We start from the raw sequence: 6,168 nt of genomic DNA, 5'->3' as shown, positions 1-6,168 counted from the left end.
GCGCATCTTTTATGCAATATTCCAGTTTTGCACAAATTTATGTAATATATTTAGATGGGAACATAGCTATTGCCTACATTTCAGTCGCACAATGAACAAAGTCGTGTACGAGAATCGCTTGTCCTTTTTAAATAAATAATTAGCTTAAATTCACTGACCCTCGACATGTACTGTTACTAGATTAATGGGATTATTATTCTTTCTATTTTGTGATTCATGCTTTTTATTTTATTTTCCTCGTTTATTTATGCTTTTGAATTGCATTATAAGACTTAGATTTTTCCTTCAACAACTTTTGACCCAAAAAAGTGTTTTAAAAAGTGAGTTTTATGAACATTTTTAATAGTTTACAGTGATATATTGTGTGGGTTGGTGTTGTATATCTCGCAAACAGAAATGCCTTTTTATAGTCACAGTGTGCGCGCTTAACTCTGAGTTGGTCTACTCAAAGTCGATTGACCTACTGTAACTCAGATCAGCTGTTATGAAACCGGAAACTCGAGAGTTTTTGATCTCCCGGTAAATCAACTCAGAGTTCAAGTTTAAACTCCGAGTTGGTTGAACCCCCTTACTGAAACAGGCCCCTGAAGTCAACATTATTTGCCCTCCTGTGTGTGTGTGTGTGTGTTTTTTTTATATTTCCCAAATGATGTTGAACAGATTCAGAAATTTTTCCACAGTATTTCCTATAATATTTTTTTTTCTTCTGGAGAAAGTCCTATTTGTTTTATTTTGCCCAGAATTATTTTTTAAACACCTTTTAATGTCAATATTATCAGCCCCCTTAAGCAATATTTGTTTTGGATTGTCTACAGATTAAACCACTGTTATACAATGACTTGCATAATTACCATAACGTGCCTAATTTGAGCCTTTAAATGACACTTTAAGCTGAATATGATGATTTTTTTGTACTAAAGAAACCTATATGAAGACACGTTTAATTGTGTGAGTGGAGGGCCCTATGAATCTGCCATTATATGTCTTTGATAACAGGTGACAGGTTAAGGCAAAGGGGTCATAAAAGAGCACGAGAGAGGAATTAGGGATACAATGAGAATCATCTGTGTCAGAAAAGCATGAAATGTATACAACACATGTTGAAACTGTCATGTATGTTGGAAAAGACACATACTGTATGGGAGAGACGAGTCCAGTTTAGATGTTTGAAACATAGATACTAGTCATGATTACCAAATGTGAACTGTATGTGTAAAAACAGTGATGAATACATTAGATCAGGGGTTCTGAACTGGTTTGGCCATGGGACCCTCATTTTTACATGGCCACTAAGCCGCGACCCAAATTTTTAGGAATTATAATTAATTTGTATTTATTTGTTAACATACACAAGTCGTGACAGATAAATCATAAGAACATCATCAAGACTTACAAACAAACAATATTGTATTGCTGTCATTTAACAAAACGTATCGAATTATAGAAATATTACAAAGTAAAAACGACAAATACTGTAAACGGTGGAAGAACAGGGGAAGGAAAGGTTCAGTTATCGTGAACTAAACAGTAAATAAAGCATGTTGTCTGGTTTCTAAATGTCATTTTAATTTAGAAGGTTTCATGCTCTCTTGTTAGAGCTCCTCGCTACCTTTGACACACTGAGGCTTTGAGGCTTTTTTGTCATCAATATATGTAAATCCATACTTTACATATTTGGGGTCGTACTTGTGCTTTAATATATTTGTTGCTTTAATTAAATGAAATTTCACATGTCAAACGGTAGAGTTGTCGTGCACACATTTCAAAATAAAAGTCAAAATATATGGAATCAGATAAGTCTCAATAATAATTCACGCAAAAGACATGATGTACACATGCGTCTTTTTCAAGAAAACAGCTGCTTTAGAACTTCAAATGTTCAACAACCTTACAGTTTTATATGTCTTAACAATAAAAATGAAAAAAAAAAATTACTTAGGTTAGGACCAAACACGGGTCGAAGAGTATCATAACACAATGTGCTGACCGCTGGACCACAACGGCGCTGCAATAATGGGACAGCCGGAATGATACTTCTCATTAGTACCCTGTAGGCTACATTTTGCTCAAGGAGCTGCGAGACAATAAATAAGAAGAGCGGAGCTGCGGCAAAATAATGGATAAAAAGAGTGAGGCTATGGTCAAATAAATAAATAAATGAAAAAAAGTGCAACTGCTGCTTTCTCCGTTCGCCATGCTGGAGAGGAACAGTCTGCGCAAATGGAGCGCAGAGTGGGATTCATTGACTACAGCTCTCCTCTGATTGGCTGAAAGGTACGAGTTGCCCTGCCTCTGGCAGGAAAGTCTCAAAAATACACACACACGTATCCAGGGGGAGTCGTACGTGAAATTTGCACATTCTCGTTCAGGATGAACTCGCAAGTTTTAAACATTCAAAACTTTTTGTACACTCTTACACATTTGCAAATGGTGTTTGCATCTGTGAAACGTATTTTATGAAAATGTATTTTTATTTTGTGCATGTGAAATTTTTTTGTGAATATAAATAAATATTTTATGCACGTGAATTTGGCTACGCATGTGTATCAGCGTGAATTACTTTTGAGTCTTATCTGACTCCATAAAAATAAGTTAAAAATGTAACTTTTGTTGTTTTTTTGACCACACACTCTGGCCGCAACCCACCAGTTGAGAAACTGATCTTTACATTATGAGGGCCAACAAGAAGAAGGGGCTTTAAATTGGTGTTGTAAAGGAGCAGGAGCTGGGAGAGGCCTGTTGAACCAGTAAACAGCTGTGAAAACACAAAGGTGGGAGGAAGCAAGAATAAAGGGTATAGAAAACTTGAGGAACCTGGGGAGAGAACCGAGATGGGTCTGCACTAGGCTGTCTCTGCTCTTCCAATAAATTCCAATATTCCAATAAAGTATATTCTTCTGATATTCGGGACCTCCAGACTGAGTTTGATTCATTAGGGCCTACTCACACTAAGCCATCCGTACTGTGCCTAGGCCCTTTTCCCGGATCATTTGAGAAGTGTGAGTGCGCTGAATCGGGCTCAAGCACAGTTCACTTGGCCGGCCCTGGCCCGGTTGGAAGAGGTGGGCCTGAACGCGGTTCACGGTACGCTTGTGTGTGAGTGCAAAACACGCCAAAGCCCGAAACTGAAAGCGAGACGTGACTTTTAAGGGGCTGTTTCATATGGATTTATTAATCATTCTTACTGTTCAGTGAATGCAAACTGCCGTAGTTTATTAAAGACGAGAACTCCTCACTGCACGACAGTTGCACCTTCAGCAGACCTCCTCATTCCTGCAGTACGAGGGCTTTATGACTGTTTATGAGCGCCAAAAGTGGCGGATCTGTTCGCCGAAATATCTGACTGCGTGTCACCGCATCCCTAAGAACTGTTTGGCGAAATATTTGACTGCATGTCACTGCATAACAAACGACTGAAACGATATAACTAGAGAAATCTCCACTGTGCTGCTGAGTGAGAGAGCGCTTCTCACTGAACAGTGCAGCAGCGATGACGTAAGCGTGCCGAAGCCCGATTGTGGTGTGAGCGCGGGCCGTCGGGGGAGACGGGAGGGGGGACAAGCGTGCTTTGGCCCGGTTCGAGGCAACTGTACCTAGTGTGAGTACAGCCTTGAGAAAAGCCGAAAACCACTACAAATACAAGCGTCTCAAAGAATATCTAGTCAAACATTATGTGCCGTCATCATGGCAGAGATAAAAGAAATCAGTAATTAGAAACGAGTTATTAAAACATTTATGTGTAGAAATGTGTTGAGAAATCTTCTCTCCGTTAAACAGAACTTGGGGAAGAAATATACAGGGGGGCTAATAATTCACTCATAAATGACCGAACCGCACTACAAAATAAGGAAACTCAGCTTGTGTTCACACTGGAATCATTTATTGTTCTGTTGAAAACGTGTTGCTCAGAGTCAGCAGCATTAAAGGAAACACAGAAGGGTTAAAAAATAAAAACTCAAGCCCAAACCCCTCAGAAGAGTTATAAAGGCATCATAAGGCCATGATGGAAATGACAAACAAAACCTTGCATGTGTCTCTGCATAAGGGGTTTATATCTTACAATTCTCCTCAAGAGACGAGATCTGAACACAAGCGAGATCTGGAATGTGCTTTTGTGCAACAGTCAGAAATATATATATATATATATATATATATATATATATATATATATATATATATATATTTCTGACTGTGTGTTATATATATATATATATATATATATATATATATATATATATATATATATATATATACACACACTCATTCTCACATACACACTCACTCACGCACACAAATACAATCCGCATCACATTAACACAGGGCTTTTCACACTTGAACTTGAGTGAATCCTCGGTCATAACTGTTTGTTAGTTACTAACTTATTATTAGTTACACTTATTATTATTATTATTGTTACATTTCTAATTTGCAAACTGTCATGTCAGTGTCACTGATTGGATAAATGCAGCATGTGACTCGTTTACATAAACACTCTAGAGTCGTTTATCCCCATTGTGTTAACATATTTTATTAATGCCTAATAGTTTTTTTCACTTCTGAAGTTTTTTCTCACCAATTTATGCATTGTCTTTTTTTTTAAACACATATGTGTAAATGTATGCAAATCTGTCATTTATATGCAACATACATTTCAAAATTTAATTTCCATTGTTGTTCACACCTGGATTTGGGGATCCTCTGCCATTATTAACTTTATAACAACTTTGTGACTGTTCTTGAATGGCCCAGCCAGAGTCCTGACTTAAACCCAATTGAGACCTAGATATAGCTGTCCACCAATGTTTACCATCCGACCTGACAGAACTGGAGAGGATCTACAAGCAGGAATGGCAGAGGATCCCCCAACCCTGGTGTGAAAAACTTATTGCTTCTTTCCCAATAAGACTCACGGCTGCATTAGATCAAAGGGGGCTTCAACTAAATACTGAGCAGAGTCTGAATATGACCATGTGAAATTTTAATTTTTCTTTTTTAATAAATCTGCAAAAATGTCAACATTTCTGTGTTTCTCTCTCTCTCTTTCCCTCTCTCTCTCTCTCTCTCTCTCTCTCTATATATATATATATATATATATGAGCAATATCACACTCGTAGCAGTGCGATATGGCTGTATATCGGCACTGGTGGGAGGCGTGCGTTAGTGTCCCCACCAGTGCCGTTATACAGCCATATCGCACTGCTACGAGTGTGATATTGCGTTCATACAACAGTTTGACGGCATAATTGTGTATATAAAAACTAAATCAAACATGGAGAGTCTCAAAAACCCTTTTGTATGTGGAACTACTTTCTTCCGCGTTGGATTCAAATCATAAGCTGACAGTTAAACAGCCGAGCAACCATCTTACATATATATATATATATATATATATATATATATATATATATATATATATATATATATATATATATATATATATATATATATATATTAGGGTTAGCCCCCCTGAATTATTCTCCCCCAATTTCTGTTTAACGGAGAGAAGATTTCTTCAAGGACAACGCATTGGTGCAGTAGGTAGTGCTGTCACCTCACAGCAAAAAGGTTGCTGGGTCGCAAGTTCCAGCCTCGGCTGGGTCAGTTGGAGTTTCTGTGTGGAGTTTGCATGTTCTCCCTGCGTTTTTGTTGGTTTTCTCCGGGTGCTCCGGTTTCCCCCAAAGACATGCCGAACAGTTGAATTGGGTAGGCTAAATTGTCCGTAGTGTGTGTGTGAATAAGTGTGTTGATGTATCCCAGAGATGGGTTGCGGCTGGAAGGGCATCCACTGCGTAAAAACATGCTGGATAAGTTGGCGGTTCATTCCGCTGTGGCGACCCCGAATTAATAAAGGGACTAAGCTGAAAAGAAAATAAATGAAAGATTTCTTCAACTCATTTCTAATCATAATAGTTTTAATAACTCATTTCTAAAAAATTATTTATTTTATCTTTGCCATGATGACAGCAAATAATATTTGACTATCGGAAAAAAAAATAGCTGTAAGGGGCTAATAATTTTGTCCCTAAAATGTTTTTAAAAAAATATAAAACTGCTTTTATTCTGGGTAAATATTTATATATATATATGTTTGTGTGTGATATATATATATATATATATATATATATATATATATATATATATATATATATATATATATATATATATAT

Source organism: Danio rerio, chromosome 14 (genome assembly GCF_049306965.1).
Source record: "Danio rerio strain Tuebingen ecotype United States chromosome 14, GRCz12tu, whole genome shotgun sequence".
Classification (NCBI taxonomy): Eukaryota; Metazoa; Chordata; class Actinopteri; order Cypriniformes; family Danionidae; genus Danio; species Danio rerio.
The sequence above is the reverse complement of the archived record's forward strand: the minus strand, read 5'-3'. Positions refer to the sequence as shown.